The following is a 21,812-nucleotide window of genomic DNA, read 5'->3' on the forward strand; positions in this document are numbered from 1 at the left end:
ACAAAAAACAGATATTTACAGGGTGCCCACAACATGTATGCCTGGTAGTGTGCTGGCTGTTGAGATTCAGTGTTCAACCAGACAGATTTAGTCCCTGTTTTCATAGATTTTACATAAAGTTACCAAATTGAGAAATGAGAATGAGCTCCTAGAACTTTGGGGAGCTCTCATGGACTTGCAATAGCTAAAGAAAATGGACAGCACTGGAAATAATTCCCCCCAACTAAACTGAAGCAAATAGTAAAGTGTTTTTTTACATTAAACATAGGCTGACAGAAATATTTCAAGAATTCCAGGTAGCATAACAAGAAGAAATGGTTTTGAAAATGTTAAACAAGCTTCTTTAGGCTAGATTTCTCTTTCAATGGACAAGTCAATGTTTGCTCCAGTCTTAGTTTATAAACCACTGTAATGCTTTGTTTTCCCCACATTGTTTGTTTCTCAAGAACAACCTGGTTTTTTGTTATGAAAGTGGCAGGAACAATGAATACCTGAACAGTTATCCTTTTTTATAAATTAATCTGAGTTCAAACAAAGCTCTTCATTTAAAGGTCAAGAGTTACATTGATCCTTTATTTAAAGGAACCAAAGTCTTGTGAAATGGCTTAAATTATAGGCACCCAATCCATTTTCTGTGAGATCAGTAGTTTCTCAGGCATCAAATTGTCCACTTATGGGGACCCTCCATCTTCTGCTAGTCTAGTTTGAAAATACTCTCCTTAGAGATTTACTACGTTCACAGTATCCTTTGAATGTTACTGGGTTCCAGTTGCCTAATGGGCATTTCCACTTAGCTGTCTCCATAGGCAACTCAGTATCAATGTGTCCCAAATTGAATTATGGTCTGGTTGCTTTGTTTTTAGTCCTAAAATCTGTTCATGACACCTCTGAACTGGAAATCTGAGATTCACTCTTGACTCCTCCTCTGTTATTCAAGTACAAAGACCTAAACATCTCCTGACTCCCAATCCTCTCTACCACTCTTCCCTCCTTCCCTACCCTGGCTCAGGTCTTCATGTCTTCAGCACCCTTCAGTCTTCTCTGACTGTGGTCACCTAATTGTTTTCAAGCCTTTGTTCCTGGATCCCACACTCCCATTGCACCACAATGATCTGTCTGCAGTTCTGATCTTGTCACTTTCCTGTTCGAATCCCTTTGGTGGTTCCTATTCTCACTCAGCAGTACTTCTCCAGGTAGTGGGGAATCTTTCAAAATTCTGGGTGGGATGAGAAATGCTTCATTGTCCTGGGCTGTCCATCACACTGCAGGACATTCAGCATCCCTGGCTGCAGGCTACTAAATGCCTATAGAAACCCCAGTCATGGTGACAATCAAAAATATACACAATACATTTCCAAATATGACCTGGTACCACCCCAGTTGACAACCATGTCTAGAGAAAAGTTTGCACTTCTTAATATGGTCCACAGAGTCTCCCAAGACCTACTTCCTATGTAGATTTCCAGCCTTCTGCACTCCTACCTCACAGTTGATTCTCTATTCTGTGAACTGCTGTGCTGCTGTGCTCCACCTGCCTGATCTCTCCTCTGACTTCCTCTCCCAGATGACTTCTTCTCATTTCCAAGAATCAGTTCAAGAGTCTCTTCCTTGTTTCTCCCTGCACCTTCTGCTTTCCCTGTCCCTGATCCAGCACTGATTGGCCAAGTGCTTCTCCTCATGACCCACTCTGTACCCTGGGAATATTATCCTAGAACTGACCCCATCAAGCTACAATTACCTGTTCATGCCTACTTGCTCCACTAATATATTTGAGAAGTGTTGTGATAGACACAACAGAACTCACAGACCCCCCCCTCAAGGACTGACTTGCTGTCAGTCTCAGCTTTCAAGGACTGCCATGACAAATTACCACAAAGCAGTTGGCTTAAAACAACAGGAACCTGCTCTCTCACAGTTCTGGGAGGCAGAAGTCCAAAATGAGGTGCCAGCAGGTCCATGCACCCTGGGGGGGGGGGCTCTAGTAGAGAATCTTTCCTTGCCTCCTCCAGCTTCTGTGGCCCCAGAAATCCTTGGCACTCCTTGGTTTGTGGCTGTATAACTCCAATTTCTGCCTCCATCTTCACAGGGCCTTCTCCTCTTCTCTGTGTCCTTTCCTATTTTGTCCCTTATAAGGATGTTTGTCACTGGATTTAGGCCCCACCCAGGTAATACAGATGATATCATTTTTCTAAATAAATATATTTCATTCTTTGCCAGGAGACTCCATGGAAAAAGGTAAGCAGTGTATGAACATAGAAAGCATTGCTAAGCAATCTCAATGTACAAACAGACCTAGTGGAAGTATATCACAGACTTGCTAATAGTGACGATCTCATTGTAAGATCCTTAATTTAATTACATCTGCAAAGACTCTTTTTCCAAAACAGGTGGCGGTCACAAGTTCTGGGGATTAGGAGGTGGACGTATCTTTTGTGGAGTTACCCTTCAACCCCCTGTGGGGAGCACAGTCAGCAAAGAGCCTCCAGCTGCCAGTTCCTTCAGGGTTTGAGGGATCAGCTCCATGGGAGAGCCATGGTAGACCAGATGACACGATTGTCAAAAATTGGGACAGATCATTGAAAACTAGGCCACCTTGTCACCTGGCACTGACTGGAAATACCTGTGACCAAACTCCTTCTCCTTTATGTTCATTTCTCTATAGCAACATAACCCATTTTCTCTGTGTTCCTATAGATTCAAGTATTTGTTGAAACCCTTTGAAGCCCCTCACACTGAGTGAGATGCTGAGGTTGCTCTAGGAGAAGCCTAATAGATGGTTCTTATTCTTCTGGAGCCAACCTTCCTGATAGGGAAGGGAAGGGAGAACACTCCAGCCTGAACAAAAGTATGGGGGCAGGAAGGGGCATGGGCTTCTAGAGGGAGAGGGATAGGATTGCCCACCTTAGAGGAGGAGGAGAAACTGTTTTGGAAATAGAAGAGTGAGGTTTGGAGAATAAAACAGTAGGATATAAGGATGGAAAAAAGGGGCAGATATGTAGGGCCTCAGACACCAGTTGGCTGACAGTGTGGAGTCATGAAGCTATTGAAGGATTTTCAGAAAAGGGAGGTGAGATGGAAGTTGAGGTTACAAAACTGGTATGTTGGATTTTTTTGTTTTAAGGAAAGCATTCATGGTAGAGGATAAGCAAAGGTGAGAGACCAGAAACTGGAAACCAAGTTAAGACATGATCTGCAGTTGCTCAAATGTGTGACATGACAGGGATTGGAATTAGGGTAGCAATACTGCTCAACATCCATATGAATTGTTGATTTTTTTAATTGATGTGAACTTCACACAGAGGGATCTCAAAGAACTCCAAATCTAGGAGTCTGGGAGACACCCAGAAGTGGGGGTACTCAGGAATGGAGATTTTGAAAACTATGAGCATGCTTTGGGACATACTGAGTTACGGTAATTTCAAGGCATTCAAATAGAAATGTCCAGCTGTTTGTTAGAGATGGCTCCTTGCTGCTCTGTCACTGCCAAAGATTTGTCCTGTCACAGTCTATCCTAACAGGCTGTCTCCCAGTTGCTCCTGGGAAGACAGCCTCCTGTTAACTCCACAAAGTCTTCCTCTTTCTTATCTGAAATGTGACCTTTCTCCTAATTTGTACTATCTAGTCCTGAGTCTTTTGGTATATTAGCATCCATTTCCCACTTTTTTGTGGTTGGAAAAGAGGCATGAGTGGAGGTCAGGGCAGCGTCCATTAATTTATTTATTCAGCAGGTATTTATCATGCCCCTACTACTTTGTGCCAGGCACTCTGCTTGGCACTGGGCATCTGAGAGTGAGTAAAACAAACCTGCTCCCCTTTGGGGTGGGGAAAATAGATGCCAAAATGGGGTGATGATGCCTGAAGAACCTTGAGCAGTTATGAGAGGCTTTCCAAGAAGCAGCAGCATTTAAGTAGAGCCCAGAAGGATACTCACAGTTATTCAGGGACAGGGCTGCACAACTCTAGGGGGTGCCATTCACACCATAGTGTGATGTGCAAGGAGGGGACCCAGAATGAAGGTTGGGAAATATGGTAGGGGGGTTGTGGGCTTGGACTTTTCCAGGAGGGGAATCTTGTGGGATTCATTGCAGTTTGGCTCTTGCAGGAACCCCAGAGCTGATCAGGATTGAGAGACAGAATTGAGACACATGCTAAGTAAACTCACAAGGCATTAATAAATATAAACCAACATACCTGTTTGTTAATTTTTATGAGAAATTAGAGTATATACCTGTCACACAGACCAGAGATTGACAGCTTTGAGATGATGACTCACGCTTACTAAACTTGCAAGGAATTAATATATGCAAACCAGCATACTGGTTTGTTAATTTTCTATGAGAAACAGAGTGGATCTGTCAAGCAGACCAGAGATTGACAGCCAGTCGGCTCCCTGTGTGGGGGCTCCCTGGGAAGCTCAATTATTCCAGGGTTTCTTAGTGAGTCTGGAATCAGAGGAAAGAGCAGTTAGTTACATGATCTGAAGATTTAAGGACCTGGGAGTCGGGCTGTCTGATACATATGTCTCCTGGCGGGGACAGGCTCAGTGGGCTCGTCAGGGGAAAGGAGCGGCGCAGGGGCACCGCCTTCAGTTTCTTCATTGCTCCGAGGCTCTTTAACTCCCCTGACCCTACTGTTCTCCTTTAAATGCGTGAATGCTTGCTCTAGCCTGAGATTAACCCAACCCACTGCATTTCTTTACAAAATCAACCATTTGTGTTGATTTTAGTACTTCAACTCTAGGGCACACCCATTGCTCAGGTTCTGGCTAGCACTTTCTGCTGTCCTTGGTCCTGCCCACACTCATGAGCTAATGCAATATCTTGGATTGTCTCGACAGGTCTATGGTTTTAGGGAAAGCTGAACACAAAACAACCTTTAACCAGAAAAAATGCAGGGCAGCTTTGGGGTATAACTTCTGTCTTAGATAAGTGGCATCCCACCAAGGATTAGACCTCAAACCTCCAGACTTCCTGCCCCACTCTCTTGCTGGTACCTCTAAGGACCCCATTAAACACTGTCCTGCCCAGGTGAGAGAACTTAGCTACCCTGATTTCTGCTCAGTCTGGACACTTGTGGTGGTAAGCAGAATAATGCGCCCCCCCCCCCAAGATGTTAGATTACATGGCAAAGGATGTTTCAGTTATGATTAAATTAAGGATCTTGAGATGAGGAGATTATCCTGGATTATCAAGTTGGGCCCAATGTACTATTCACAAGGTTCCTTATAAGGGAAATAGGGTAGAGGGAGAATGAAAGAAGGAAAAGTTACTGTGAAAGCAGAGGTCAGAGAGAGAGAGAGAGATTTGAAGATGCTATGCTGCTGGCTTTGAAGATGGCAGAAGAGGCCATGAACGAACGAATGTGGTAGCCTCCAGAAATTGGGAAAGGGAAGCTAACAGATTCTCTCCTAGAGCCTCCAGAAAGAAAGAAAGACATCTTGATTGTAGGGCCTCTCACCTACAGAACATAAGATAATTAATTTGTGTTTTATGCCACTGAATTTGCAGTTACTTCTTACAGTAGCAATAGGAAATTAATGCACTCAGCTTCTCCCATCTCCAGGGTCTATCTGGCAAAACATCAAAAAAATCCCTTCCCCCAAACTTTCTAGAACCTCGATCACTTTGGAGCCTGATGGTGGGAAACCAGTCACCCAGTGTTTGTACAAGATGGAGACCTATGCTTCTCACAAGCAGTACAGAGTTAAAACCTCCTGCCCTCCTGCTCATTGCTGCCTACACATAAATGGTGATTCTGAGCCCTGGGCCTGAAATACAGTTCCATTGTCATTGCCTTTGCAAACACAGCCCTCCTAAGGACGCTGGTGAAGACGCGTGCTTCCTTTTAAGCTAGTTGTTCAGATCAACTCTATGGGGGCCTCAAGCAAAATGAAAACTAGCTCCCAGATTCTCCTTATGATGCAGGTTTAGTATCACAAATGCACAATCAACCTACTGGAACAGGAAATAATTAATCAGGACATTACAAACAGTTAACTATAATTAATTCATACAAAAGAATGTGAGTGTGCAGTTTTAGCTGCCAGAGTGATTTTATTTCCCTGCAAATTTAGTTTAAGATAAACAAACATCAGAATAATCTTTTCAGGTTTTTCATGACTCACAGGTTGTTTCCTCCTTCCCAGTTACCAAAAATATTATTAGATTCATACACTAACACCTCTGGGTTGATCATTTTCTAGAAGAGCTCCCTGCTCATAATAAATAGGAATTTAGGTCTGTCATATAAATCACTTTCCACATAGGCTAGCATGTGTGTGTGTGTGTGTGTGTGTGTTAGGAGGAAACTGAGCACTTGGTATTGAATAAAACCCAGTGTAAAATAACTTTCTGCCCAAATATCTTAAAATCTAAGCAGAATGCTTAAAAAAATTTACATTGTGAAAACACTATCTGAGAAAGTGACTTAACCTCAAGAGTAAATGTATTGATATTGTGTGGGTTTTCCTTTTCTCTTCTCTCTCTCTTTTTTTTTTTTTTCCTGGTGCTGGGAGCTTTCTGTAAGAAAAGAGTTGAAAAATGTAAGGCGATATGAGTTGTCTAGTGCAGAGCATTATTCCTTTTCAACCCAGTTCTCCTGTCACAGTGTGGACAATCAAAACGCCAAAAAGGCAAGCCCTGTAAGCAAGCTTTATGTAGAGGTGGAAGAATTCATCATGCAGCAGTGTCGGAGGGAATACTTTCTTCCCTCTGGGCTCCAGAGAGCATAGTGTGCCCTGTCGAGCTAGAAAAATAGAATTGGTTTGGTGTGATGGATGATTATTGTTTAGAAGTACAGATCCATCCAGGCAACAACAGGAGAGCCAGGGCCCCTGGACGGCTCTCAGCCTACCACTGGGCTTCTCTCTCCCTGATAGATCCCAACAGGGACGTCATCTACTTCCCAAGGTAACCTGACCACAAATTACAACCAAATAGCTGTCTGGTCACCTAAGGTTGAAACAGTAATGTCCTATTATGGGACAAATAAAAACATGTTCCAATTTCTGATCTAATTCACAGTGTAATGAAAATCCGGTGTCTTAAGAGTTTTAATTGTTGCATATGGAATCTGTCTAATTTCCAAGAATTTTTTTTTTGATGCTCTTCAGTCTCTACCTTTACTCTGGGGTGTGGTTTTCAAGATGAAAGTGATGACCCATCAATGGGTTTTGAAATCAACTTAGTGGGTTGCAAACAGCATTTTTTAAAAAAGAATAGAATTGAAAAGAAGATAGAATATATATCACGCACAGCAAGAATGATAGTGCATGAAACTAAAGTTTATATACATATAATAAAAATATACATAAAATCAATCACACACCATTAAACACTTACCTACATAAGGACATGTATGAGTGTTCTGTTATCCAGTTGAGATAAAAATTTTAAGTAACACTCACAAAACGTTTGAAAGCTTCTGCTCTGTGTACTGGGCCACGCTAATGCCTGTCACATTAGAGAGACATTTCTAAACTGAAAATGCTTACACTTAAACCTAAGGACAAAGAAACCCTAAATTGTACCTCAGAAGCCAAGGAGAGAAATGCAGAGCAAAGCAGGAGGGAACAGGTCAGAAGAGATCTTGATAAAGTCAAAAAGAACAAGGCACATGGAGAGTAGCTGAGGAGCATTACTGGAGGCCTCCAGGAGTTCTGCTCATAACCACAGCTCTTTCCCTGAAGGTCTGCCTGTGAGACCGTTATTTCCCTTGTTGCTATGTGTGTACACAGGGTAAGTTTCCATATGATAAACGGCATCAAGCATTTGATCAACTTTGATCAACTAGGGGCACATGCAGACTTCCATGACCAACACAGAAGTAGATTGTGTGAGCAGAGGGGAAGGCCTGTTGTTTAAGAGCCACAACCCCTTTGATGTACCAAAGATAATGGCACTGTGTGAGAAGGGCTGTGCTGGTACTGACCTAAGACCATGATACTTAAGCAAGAGCTAGATGTAATCACATGCTGCATTTTTTACAGGTACACTTTTATATTCTAGCTACATGCTTAAAACTATAAATAATGTCTTGTTGTAGAAATTCTTGCAGTTCCCATTTTAACCCCATATACCCCTTATTTTGAATGGAAACTTTTTTTTTTTTTTTTTTTTTTTTTTGCTGAAGTAAGGTTGCCCAGGTATGCAGTTCTCACATCTATGCAGAACAAATGACACTGGAACCTACAGTTATTTGGACTAACCCAAAGGTATTGTTCTTCCTTTTAACCAAAAGATCAAGGACCAAACAGGTAGCATATTCACCATCTAAGAGTTGTTATATTTCTTATGTACATATTGAGGTAGTTTTAGCAAATGGGGCAGTCATATTAAAAGTGCTGGTTATGATCTAACCAATCATCATCAATAGTTGACAACATCTAAAACAGAGAGACAACCAGGTGTTATATTCCTCTAATTGAAAGGACAAAAAATCCCAAGTCCATACAAACTTACAGCCATAACTACCAATTTATAGGAAATACATGAAATAGTGTATGAAATAATATCATGGGGATGTCATCAATAAAAGCCAAACTATTGGAAATTGCCAAAAAAAAAAAAAAGACAAGGTTACTTTAACAAAACAGCAACAAACAGGAGAATAAACAAATAAGACCATATAAGAGTGAATTTAACTTCCAGTAGACCGAGATGGCAGCATAAGATGCTCCAGGGAGCTGTTGTCCCACAGAGTCTTTGAACAACTAGCAAAAACTGGCAGAACCATTTTCCTCAAAAATCTTGAAAACAATTAAAGGGCTGCAGTAACTGGGTGAGTGCCAAATCAAGAAAATACAGCTTAAAAACACCTTTGGCATCCTTGCTGGCTCCTTCTCCACTCCCTCCCCAGCGTGGTACAGAGCCAGCCCGCAGTCCCATTGTGGTCCATGGCCCTGTTCTGGAGGGAGCAGAGTAATCTCTATTTGCATACTGAGGTGCCTGTATGTCAGTGCCAGTCTAGCTGGTGGCAGCCTGAAAGAAGGAACCAGGACAGGAAACGGATCTCTGGCTCACCCACTCCCCTACCCCCAGAACTTGCCCAGCAGGCAGAAGCAGCTTACAGACAACTAAAGCAGTATAAGAAGCAATTAAGTCAAGGTTGCCTGGGGCAAAGATTACCTGCTTTAAGAAATACAATTGAGCACCCTGAAGAGGGGGAAAGTCTATTGACTAGGTAGTAGAGGGGGCATTGGAATTCCTGTAAACAAGGGAATTCCTAAGGTCTTGAGGAAACAGGAGCCCAGGAAAGACTCAGGCTCAGAAAAAACAGAGAAGACCCTGTACCTCCCATTGGCCCTGGGCTGATCTCCTTGATAAGAGGGCTAAACTCTGAAGGAGAGACCAGGCAACACAGAGCCAATTTGCAAAGACTTTAACAGGTGTTTTTTGCATTGTTTGCCTTCCATCAGTGTAATAAACCATCTTTTCCTCTTCAGCTGGGTTCGGTGTGACTTCTATTAGATGCGCAGAGCAACAAATCTATATTTGAGAAGTGCCCCTTCTTCAATTTGGTGACCATGAAGCGACAAAAATGTCTGAACAACGTACTGCTTGGTGGATTTCTGGATCCCCAAGGTAAGATATTCATGAGTCTCCGCTCTACCACCAATGGAGACACTTTTCTCTGAGAGCTGGACAACAGAGTCCCTTGCCCTGGGCATCCAGACATGGTGGCTGGCTGCGGAGGCAGATTTGGGAAAGCTTCCCCTGCCTTCCGCCAGCATAATAAACCATCTTTGCTTCTTCAGCCTGGTTTGTGTGACTCCTATGAGCCATGCTGAGCAATGAACCTATATTTGGGAAGTGCCCCTTCTTCAATACAAACTTAAGAAACAGAGAGCTCAGGGACTAAATCTCATGGTTAACACTTTAAAAAATATTAAAATGTACAGTGTGCAGCAAAAGATTAAAAGACAAATAAAGAGGAAATGATGGACCATTAAAAAGAAAAAGATAACACTTTAAAATCAATCAGTGAAGAAGACCAGAGTTGGACATCCTGGACAAAGACTTTAAAAAAGTAATCCTCAATATGCCCAAGGAGAAAAAGGAAAACACAGAGAAAGAACTAAAGGATATCAGGAAAATGATGAATGAACAATATAGGAATCTCAATAAGAGATAAAAATATTTAAAAGGAACCAAACAGAAATACTAGAGGTGAAGAATGCAATAACTGAAATGAAAAAATTCCTTAGAGAGTTTCAGCAGTAGATTGGAACTGACAGATGAAAGAATCAGTGAATTCAAAGTAAAGACTATTGAAATGATTTGGGTTGAGAGGCAGGAAGGAAAAATAATTTAAAAAGAAAATACAGCCCAAGAGACCCATGGGATACCATCGAGCATATTATGAGAGGCCCAGAAAGAGAGAAAAGAGAGAAAGGAGCAAAATAAATGATTAAATTATTCAAAGAAATATTGGCAGAAAACTTCCAAAATTTAATGAAAGACATGAACATACACATTCAAGAAGCCCCGTGAACAGCAAATAGGAAAAATTTAAGACAACCACTTCCAGACACATAGTAGTCAAATTGTCAAATGCCAAGAACAAGGTCAGAATTCTGAAAGCTGCTAGAGAAAAGCAACGTGTTAAGTACAAGACCTATCCATGCAAGTGGAAAGGGTGAGTCTGCCCCAGAGTTTGCAGAGGGTGGGCCTTCCTCCCCATTGTTCAGGAAGAGTGCCACCTCTCTCAGATGCCTGGGGAAATGAGAGGAGCTTAGCCGCCCCATTTTTCAGGAAGGGTGCTGCTGCCCCATGCTTCAGAGAGGGTGGAGCACATTCTTTGGGGATTGGGAGAGCCTGGCCACCACCCCACTGTTTTGAAATGGCAGAGAGATTGGCTGCCCCAATGCTTGAAGAGGGTGGAACAGGGAACATGGCAATCTCCCCAATGTTTGGAGATGTTGGAACCCTCATTCCAGTGTTTGGACATAACAGGGCTGCTGCACAAGCCCTTGGGAAGGGTGGGACTGCTGCTCTCTCAAGCCCTGAGGTTAAAACATCATTCTATGGATGTATTTCAGACCTGGAAACCTAATGAAGTATTCCCTGTAGGTTTTTGGAACTGTTTGGGTCCAGTGACCCCTTATGCTGGTTTGAATGCATTATGTGATGTAATCATGTGTGGGCAGATGTATTGGTGTTGATTAGATTGTAATTCTTTGAGTGTTTCTGTGGAGATGCACCCCACCCAACTGTGGGTGATGACTTTGATTGGATAATTTCCATGGAGATGTTACCCCACCCATTCAGGGTGGGTCTAATTAAATCACTGGAGTCATAGTAATGAGCTGACGAACAGAAGGAACTCAGTGCAGCTGAGAGTGATGTTTTGAAGAGGAGCTACACCCAAGAAGGACACTTTGAAGAACACACAGGAGCTGAGAAGAGAGGAGCTACAGATGAGAGACAGTTTGAAGATGGCTGTGGAAAGCAGACTTTGGCTCTGGAGAAGCTAAGGGAGGACAAATGCCCCAAGTGCAACTGAGAGTGATGTTTTTGAGAAACTGCAGCCTAGAGAGGAAAGTCCTGGGAGAAAGCCATTTTGAAACCAGAACTTTGGAGCAGACGCCAACCACGTGCCTTCCCAGCTAACAAAGGTTTTCCAGACACCATTGGCCATCCTCCAGTGAAGGTACCCAATTTCTGATGTGTTACCTTGGACACTTTGTGGCCTTAAGACTGTAACTCTGTAATCAAATAAACCCCCTTTTATAAAAGTGAATCCATTTCTGGTGTTTTGCATTCTGGTAGCATTAGCAAACTAATGTTTTCCTTCCAATTTCTCCCTATGAAAATGGGAATGTTTATCCTATGACTGTCCTTCCTTTGTATATTGGAAGCAGATAACTTATTCTAAGTTTCACAGGTTCACAGCCAGAGGAGAATTTTGCCTTAGGGTAGACCGCACCTGTAACTGATTTTGATGAGACTTGTACTTAATACTGTTACTGAAATGATTTAAGGCTTTTGTGATATTGTGATGAAATGAACATATTTTGCATATGGAAAGAACATGTCTTTTTGGGGTCCAGAGGGTGGAGTGTGCTGGTTTGAAGCTGGTATGTACCCCAGAATATGCCATGTACTTATAATCCATTCCTGTGGTTGCTGACCTATTGTATGTAGAACCTTTTGATTAGGTTGTTTCAACTGAGATATGACCCACCCAATTCAAGATGGGGCTTAATCCTTTACTGGAGTCCTTTATGAGAATAAAAGGCAGAAAAAAACCCAGAGAACTAAGAGAGAAAGACCAAGAGAGCATTTAAAGAGAAAATCCCAGAGATGCTAAGAGAGGACCCACAGAAGCTCTGAGAGGAGGCCACTGGAATCAGGAGCTGAAAGCAATGAAACTTGGGAGCAAGGACCGGCAGACACTGGCCATGTACTTTGCTCTCTGACAGAGGAACTCTGGATGCCAGCAGCATTTCTTCAGAAAAGGTATCTTCCTGTTGATGCCTTAATTGGGGCATTTTCATGGCCTTAGAACTGTAAATTTGTAAGCTAATAAATCCCCATTATAAAACCCAACACATTTCTGGTATATTGCATTCTGGTAGCTTTAGCAAACTGAAACACTGACTCAAGAGGAAATATTAGATCGCAACAGACCATTAACAAGTAAAAAGATTAGGTCTGTAATCAATAACCTCCTAACAAAGCCCAGGACAAGATGGTTTCACTGGTAAATTTTACCAAACATTCTAAGAAAAATTAACACCAACCCTGCTCAAACTCTTCCAAGAAAATGAAGACGAGGGAACACTCCTTGATTAATTCTATGAAGCCATATCACCCTAACACAAAAGCCAGCTATAGATACCAAAAGATAAGAAAATCACAGATCAAGAACCATTATGAATTTAGATGCAAAAATCCTCAATGAATTACTAGCAAACAGAATCCAAAAGCACATTCAAATAGTTACACATCATGACCAAGTAGGATTTACCCCAGGCATGCAAAGGGTAGCTCAACATAAAAATAATTAATGTAATGTACTAGATTATTAGAACAAAGGAAAAAAATACCTGATCATCTCAATTGACTCAGGGAAGGCACTTTACAAAATTTAGCACCTCTTCTTGATAAAAATACTCATACTACTAGGAATAGGGAAACTTCTTCAAGAAGATAAGGGACATAAATGAAAAACCCACAGCTAACATCCCGCTCAATGGTGAAAGACTGAAAGCCTTCTGTCTGAGACAAGGAACAAGACAAGGATTCCCACTGTCACCACTTGTTATTCAACATTGTATTGGAAGTTCTGACCAGAGCAATAATGCTAGAAAAACAAATACATGACATCCAAATAGGATAGAAAGAAGTAAAATTTTCCCTATTTGAAGATGGCATGATCCTAAATATAGAAAATCCTGATAAATCTACATCAAAGCTACTAGAGGTAATAAACAAATTCAGAAAAGTGGTGGGATACCAGTTAAGCACACAAAAATCAGAGTGTATCTATACAAGAGTAATGAACAATCTGAAGAGGAAATCAAGAAAAAGTCCATTTACAATAACAATTAAAAGAATCAAATATTTAGGAATAAATTTAACCAAGGCTGTAACCCACTGGAACATGGAAAACTGCAAAACATTGCTAAAAGCAAAAAATTAAAGACCTAAATAAGTGGAAGAACATTCTGTGTTCATGGATTAGAAGACTAAAGATTGTTAAGATGTCAATTCTACCCAAAGCAATTTACAGATTCAATGCAATCCCAATAAAAATCCCAATAGCCTTCTTTGCAGAAATGGAAAATCAATCATAAAATTTATTTGGAAAGGTAAGAGGCCTTGAATAGTCAAAACCATCTTGAAAATGAAGAATGAGGTTGGAGGACCAACACTTCCGGATTTTAAAACTTATTAACAAAGTTACAGTAATCAATTGATTCTTTTGCTGTCATTCTACAATTTTATTTGATTTTCAGCTGTTATTTTTCATCCAGTTGACTGTGGGTTTTTGAAAATGGTGACACGTGTATAGGTAACCAATGTGTAGAGCTTGTTTGGGGAATCTTCATTATCTTTTCTGGACGACCGTATGTGGATACGGTGTGGGACATTCCTTTTCCTTTTGGCCAGGACAGACTGTTGAGTGTTGTGTCAGTGTGCACATCTGGCATTTCCATCTAACCTTAGGCAAATTCCTGGATCTCTTTGAGTGCCTGGGGGGCATTATTCTTGAGGCCATTCCCTGGATGTGCTTGTGAATGTTGATGATGTACTCTTTGGTCACCACCTGTTGATGGCAGAAGGGCCCTTCTTCTTGCCACCTTTCTTTGTGGGAGCCATTCTGTCTATACCAGGTTGGAAAGGAAGTGTAAAACATTGTGGGAGAAGGAAAGTGCCAGTAACATGTATGATAAGCAATTGATTTTTTGTGTGTGAAGAGGAAAAGATGGTTTAATTATTTACACCAACGGAAGGCAGGGGAAACTTCCAAATCTGCCTCCCCAAAGTGTTTCTCCTATTCAGTTTTATACTCAGGTTCAGAGACAAAGAGAGATAATCATTCAATTAACGTGCAACAAGAGTGATAGGCAAAAGGCCCATCTATATCTAGGAGGATTGGGGCAATCTCCCGGTGATTCTTATTTGGCTAAACCCATTAGAAACAAAGGGAGTCAACTATTTTAGTTAATATGTAATAGGTTTGGAGAACTTCAGTAATTTGTTATCTCCTGTTTTCTAGATGACTCCTGGGGAAAGTGCAAACTTTACATTTATATATGTTTGCAGACCTTACATTTACAAATTTCTCCTTTGTGAGAATAAGAGCATCCATTATAGCCTGTTTTCAGTTTTGAAGGTTACATTTTAGGGTTACTTTACAATTTCCTGCTTGTTTACAGTTTTTTAAGATTGTATTTTGAAAGTTACTGTTACAATTTGCCCCTCAAAATAATATTCATTTCCAATTCTGGGAATTGGGCCATTGGTCATTCTGGCTGCTTCCTGCTGGCAAATGGGGTGAACCAATTAAGGGGTCATCTGGTGAAATCTCTGACTTATAACTTGTAGATATTGTCGATTTCTTTTGGGGGAGAATGGATTATTCTTAGCTGGAGTTCTGGAAGATGTAAAGGGTTACATTTTATGAATTATTAGGCACATATATACAGTATTGAATATTAATTAGAACACACATAGTGCCTTGTTTGGCAGCTGGAATACTTAATGAATGCTATTTTGCTTTGCAAATCCACCTTTTTAAGTTGTGAGGTTTCACCATTAAGTAGTGATATCACTAGTTTTTACCATTTTCCAACCTTGACCACAGAAATAAGTTTCTGTTTCTGCAAATGTCCTGCAACTTTCTGCATCCATTCAGGTTTTTGTCCCACATTCTGAAATAACCAGTCATTTAGGACAATGCTACTTTCTTTTTCCTACTAATAAAAACATTTCTTATACCCTCTACATTCAAGTCACCATGGATTATTCTCAGCTGGAGTTTTGGAAGATGAAAAGGGTTTTGCACATATTTGAGTTATTATTTGAGTATATAGAGATATAAGAGGCATTTGGCTAGGACAAGAGTAGACATAACAATTAGGAAGAGTATAAGCATGGTTTGAAAAAGAGTCCATAACCAGGACCGTATTTCTGGAGGATTCACTGTTACCACAGTAAGTTTAACAGGAGGTGTCTTCACCCAGGCACAGTTGCAGCTTGACTTTGGTATGGTGAATTCCCGGGCTTTATTTCCTGCAACTTAAGAAAAAAGTAAGTAATAAATAACACTAAATAGGGCCTAGCCCATTTAGGATTTAGTTGAACCTGGGGATGCTGTTTTTTTTCCTTTTCAGGTGCAGATCCAGACTTGATTTTTAGGCTGGTAATGGTGTAAGAGGGTACACCTGTGGGGAATTTAAGGCATTAGAAGATAATTATTAATTTTAGCTAAACTAGTACTGAAAAACTTTACATATTGAATTGTAGTTAATTTTGAACTGGGATGCATGTTACTTGCTTATTTAACCTTTAGAAATGGCCTTCTAAATGTTATTTTAAAGGGCTGAAACTCAGCCTGCTTTGGGGTGCTACTTTTATCCTCAAGAGGACAATAGGTAGAGTTTTGTTCCATTTCTTAAGCAGAGTTTGGCAAGGCTGGTTTTTTTTTTTTTTTTTTGATTCAATTCTTCCGTTTTTATTAATCATGCATATGGTTGTCAAAATCAAAGCTTCTGATAAGAAAGAAGTAACTGGAATTAGCACACTATGCAAATGGAATCCCAGGAAAAAGCAAAGAACTGAACATCTTCATTCACATGGGCAGCTCCAACAAGGTAAGCATGCAACTTCTATTAGACATTTTGCAATACTGAAGGTAGCTCAGTGACTTCATCATTTCCTTTGTGGTTGCCAAGGGACAAAGGATCCCAATCACTGATCTATTCTAACTCCTTCATTTTCCTGATGAGGAAAGTGAGTCAGCAAGGCTGTTTTTTAAAGTTTAACTCACGCGTTCTGTTTTTTTCCCATAGGTTGTGGCTTGTAAGCAGAATGCAGGCACCAGTTGATGCTGAAAAGTCTTGAAACACCTTTAACAATTTTTGCTATGAAAGCTGGTCTATTGCTTTGAACAGAAAGCAGAAGTCCAAATTTAGGAATTTTTGAAGTAACCATTTTACAACTTCTGTTTTTTAGTCTAGCAAGGAAAAAAGCTTTTAACTATCTAAAAGTGTCCACAAATACTAGCAAATACTTGCAGATTCCAAGGATTTGGGGCAGGACTGTGAATTTATTTGCTACTTTTTTTCACCATCTCAACCTTTTATTATTTATGGATAGATGTCCTTTGCAGGGGACAAATTGTTAAATGCAGTCATGCATCCCAAGAAATTAAACAATTTAAAAATTAGATTTATATGCTTTACGTTTTTGCTGGCTGAAGTTATTTGACCATGCTCTTTTTAAATTGTTTTGTGAGCATGCAAATCAGCAAAAGCATATGCTTGTTTGTGCAGGCTCATGACTTGGCCTTTTTCTTAGCTGGAGGGCCCTTATGAGGAAAATTAGTCCCACACTTTCTGCTGATGTTCCCCATGGGAGAGGCAGTATTTGCTACTGAATATCTTGCTTTCTGTAGGATGACACTCAAGATTGTCCAACAGCCTTAGCTTCTCCATTGTGAGCTACTGTCCCCCTTTTGCTCCAATATAGTAAGGACAAGTGGGGAGCTGAAAGTAAACTTTTTGTTTCTCAAAAGAGTTCATAGGTGGTTGCCACTCTCCTAGGCCAGCGGGCCATCCTCAGGGTACAGTGTTAAACTGTTTTGACGAATGAGCCACTGGTCAAATCAGCCACTGGTCATATATTTTTTCAAAAAGGCTTATGCAAGTACTTTGAAGGTTATGCCCTGTTTTTTATGGACAGACGGATCAATTTTTTTGATGGCATCAGGGAGCTCAAGGTTGGAGCTGATATTAATTTATCTTTAAAATTTGAAAGGCAATTGTACATTCTGATGTTCATTTAAAAAATTTTTTTTTCTTTATGGCCAGATATAGAGGTTTGGTTATCAATCCAAAATTTGGTATTGGCAGTTGATAATAGTTCACCATACCTAAGAACCCTGAGTTTCTTTTTGTTCTTTGGCATGGCTACTTGCCACAGGGTCTAGCCTGCAAAAAGACTCTTGTGGAACTTTACTCCCTGAGGATTTCTGGACAAAACTTGCACTTTTTAACAAAATCCAACTACACTATTGTTTTATACCTAAGTCAAGTCCTTTTCAATCACATGCAAAGTTTTTGCAAGTCTTTATTTATTGAGATGCAATAAATGACATCCTTTAAAGTTAAACTAAGTATATGCATCAGAAATATTGATGAGGAAAGTATATAGATTAGGTTCTGTGGGACTATACTTTTTACTATTTGATTTATAACTCTTAAATTCTGGACAAATCTGTAACCTTGAGTTCCTGGTGTGTAACAGCCACTGGCCTAACTTGGACACCCAAGAATCTTGGTGTTCAGCAGCCTGTGTGACCTAGGCCAGTTAATGTTTAATCTACCACCTTTGTGTCCTGAAAAGACTATGCAGCTAAACTATGTAAGCCAGATAGCTTATCTCTTTTCTGAGCCCCCTTAGATGTTATCAATCTTATTGAAATACACAAAAAAACAACCTGTCCCTTCCTGCACAACATAATCAATCACGAGAATGTCTTTGTCTAGAAAGCCCTAAAAACCAGCTTGACCAGTCAGTTTGATTGTGTGGTCAATTTCCCTGATGAATGCTGTACCCGTCCGGTGAAGAGAAAAACCACTTGATTTTTTGCCTCCCTGTAGGTAAGCCCTGAATAAAGTTCATCTTTCAGAATCTGCCTGGTGTGTTCTTTGATCTTTTGACTGGCAAAGCCCCCTCAGGCTGCCACATGGTGTCATTAGTCCTTATTTTAAAATCTTTTAATTGGTGGCAAAAAGGCTGTCTCTTGTCTTTGCCTAAGTGGACATTGTTTAAACGTGTTGCCATTATGTTCAGCCACAATCTTACCATGATTTCTTGTACATCTCTGGCTCACCTCGAGGATATTTCATGGCTTTTCTTCTTTAGGAAGTTGTGGCTTCCCTGGATCTCTCAATGCAGTTTGTAAGCCTGCTCCTGGAGGTGGAACTTATAAATCCATTTTACCAGGAGAGAGAGAGAAAGAGAGAGAGAGAGAGAGAGGCTTGCAAAGACATTTGTAAGTTAATTGACCTTTTTTAATTTGGCATTGCTGATGCTGTGAGAAGATCAGTCATTAGCAACTTTAGACATGCCCATAACAAGGACTGATTTAAGTGCAATTAAATCTCATGTCTACAAGAAAATTGACTAAGCTTTTACCCACTTAGAATGACAACCTAGGTTCTTTGTGGGTGATCAGGATGGTTTCCTGTTGGGTGGAAATTGCCCCTCGGGCCCCACCACTACAGGTCATTGTCCTAGTCTCCTGTCAGCTGCTGGAGTCCCTTGTTTTCCTTTGCATTAAGCTGGAACATTCCCATTTTCAATGCCCCCCCCCCCCAACACCTTATGTTCACCCAGTGTTTTCTTTATATCCTTCATCTCTTTTGCCATATCTTCCCTGAACTCGTTGATTTGGTTTTTGACTTGATTTAGCAGATTTCTTTGAAAATCTATTGTTTCATTAAAGTAAAACAATATTCAACTGTATCTTGATTGAGGTATAAGTTTGTTCCTTTGACTGGGCCATATCTTTGTTTTTCCTAGTGTAGTTTGTCATTTTCTGTTGTCTAGGCATCTGGTTTCCTTGGTTACCCCAATCAGATTTTCCCAGACCAGAATGGGTTCAGATCTCAAGATGGGGTTATATTCAGTTTCAAGTCTCCCTGAGGGTGTATCTTAGAAGATTGACAGTCTTACCTGTGAGGCCTCTAGCCGCTGTGCCCAGCAGGTGATGCCTGTCAGCTTGTAGCTCCCAACTGGTGTAAGGAGGTATGGCCCTTTTAGTTTCTGTTTTCTTTCTTCCCCCAGGCTCTGGGGTCTGGTTCTGAAGGGAAGACTAGTAGTAGAGCTGGGCTCCACCTTCCTCTTAGGGAAGATAACTGCCTTAGGGAGGTATCTTCTGCATTTGAATAGCTCCTTTTTCTCTCTGACTCTGTTATCTCCACCCCTCTCTGGGTCAGAGTGCTGCAAACTGAAAATGGCTGAGGCTTTCTCCACTGAACCATTCAGGTTGATAGAAAAACAGAAAGAAAGCCCCCTTTCAGAGCCAGTCCATGGCCCCCCCGTTTTGCCCATTGGCCAGAGATAGCACCAGCTCTTCTGGGCTCCCCCTCCCAGGACATAAGAATCTTCTGGCTCTTTAAGGTCAGTTGTCACTAAAAGCCTCTGTCTGCTTGTTAAGGGTTTGTCTATGTTTGTAGCTTGTATTCAGCAGTCCACATTTGTTAATTAAAACCCCAGTTGGAGCTGGGCTGAGCTATGTTCACTTGCTCTGGGACTGCTAGTTTCTCCTACAGTGAAGTTTTGCTGCTTAGCCTGCTATGGGGAAAGGGGGCTCCCAGCGTAGTTCTGCAGTTTTTACTTACAGATTTCATGCTGCAATCCCAGGCATTCCTCCCAATCCAGGTGGTGTACGATGTGTGGACAGTCATGGTTATCCTCCAGCAGTTATTCCAGATTATTTATTAGTTGTTCCTGGTTGTTTATTAGTTGCTCCAGAGGACTAACTAAATTCCACTCCTCTCTATGCCACCATCTTGCCCCTCTTCAAGATGCCACTCTACTGTTTTATTTGCAGCTCTTGATGTCTCCTGACTTGAACATCAGTGCTCATTTGGGGTGGGGGAGAAGAAAAGATAAACCAATCATGTTAAAATTATACATTGATTTTAAGATACATCCTGATTTCAGATTATCTAAGCTGTATCTCTTAGAATCAAGAAAGAACAGTAACTTCTATTTTCCTTTGGATCTATACTATATATTTGGTTGTAAAACCTGAGCATGTCCTAAGAGAAAATATAATATTTAATGTATCTGTGGTTTTTATCTTTTATGTATCCTTTTCTTTTTCTGTGTGTCTGAATCCTGTCATCAAGTTGAAATAGATAAATCTGTTCTTATTATCAGCATACATGTCTCCATCATCTGGAAGAAGATACTAATATAAGAAGTAACTTTGGGTATGATCTTTAGGAATATAGTTGTAGAAACTATGTTTGCAGCTAGTTTAAAGTGCCCTCAAGGAGTCAAGGTGAATTCAACCTACTGAGACCAAAAGTGGTTTAATCCAGTACAGTAATACTTGGCACAGCCACAGAAAACAGAGCTGGTGCTTTTAGCCAGAAGGAACTGGGTTGAAACTTGGATGTATTAGTTACCAGCTGTATGACCTTGGATTTGTTTCTTACTCTCTTTGAGCCTCCCATGGTTCTTAAATAAAATATGTCTAAGGAAACCTATTGTTAAGTGCTCAGAGATTTAAAGAAAATAACAACAGTACATGAAGCACCTAGGTCAGTGCTAGGGCATAGTAGAAGCTCAAGGTGTTACTCTTACAATTTTTCTGGAACCCAGGTCAGGCTTTGTTGGTGCATACTCTGGGTGGAAGCTTCAAGCCCAATCATTTGCTTTGTAGCTTCAGTTAACTAGTCATTTTGCAAAGCAATCATTTGGTGAATTCACTTCCAAAGAATTGACTTTGGGTGAATTGGCTGCTTCTTCATTGACTTGGGACTTGAGACACAGAGGCTTTGGGATTTTCTCAGGGATTTCTCCAGATCTGATTGGCAAAAAGTTTCTCTGTTGATTATGTGGTCTTAGCCAGGGATGCTGGGGAATCTATGTTTGTCTAGATCCCTAATACATAGGAGGCGCACAACAAATAGTGGGTGAGTGACTATGACTGAAAGAAAACCTTCTGAAGTCTACGTCATGGGCTGTATTTTAGCCCCACCAATGCCAATGCTGTGGGGCTGCTCTTTATTTATTTTTACCTTCCATCCATCATAATACTTATCTTGCACTTCCTACCATCAGCCCTCTCTCCACCCTGGCACAGTGGTGTCAGTTCTTCCGAATTGCTTCCCCATGCCCTTTCTGCTGGGTACCAGGCAGCACTGGATGCTGGGCAGTCCTAGGCAGAAAAAAAACCTGGGAGAGCTTCTTGCCCCTGATCTTGTCCATGCAGGGCCACTGCTCTGCAGAGGATGCCCAGCCCTGGCATTTCATGACCTGCCATGGTTGGCAGGGGCCAGCCTGTCAAGCAGCAACCAACAGTGCAGACACCAGCTGGCTCATCATCCTGTACCACCCCCATCT

The 21,812-nt window shown here is 41.0% G+C and overlaps 1 long non-coding RNA gene across 3 annotated transcripts in view; it reads left to right on the forward strand.

Annotated features, from left to right (window-relative positions):
- The window catches only part of LOC119532879, a 75,473-nt gene extending 57,138 nt beyond the window's left edge, over positions 1–18,335 (forward strand). The window contains exons 3-5 of one of the 3 annotated variants that reach the window (XR_005216575.1): positions 9,443–9,581; positions 16,217–16,321; positions 16,520–18,335. This is a non-coding gene — a long non-coding RNA (uncharacterized LOC119532879). Of the gene's footprint in view, positions 1–9,442; positions 9,582–16,216 lie in introns of all 3 variants that reach the window. The other 2 variants (XR_005216574.1, XR_005216576.1) reach the window with 2 other exon arrangements.
- The last annotated feature ends 3,477 nt before the right edge of the window (positions 18,336–21,812 follow it).

This window comes from Choloepus didactylus, chromosome 1, assembly GCF_015220235.1.
Source record: "Choloepus didactylus isolate mChoDid1 chromosome 1, mChoDid1.pri, whole genome shotgun sequence".
Lineage (NCBI taxonomy): Eukaryota > Metazoa > Chordata > Mammalia > Pilosa > Megalonychidae > Choloepus > Choloepus didactylus.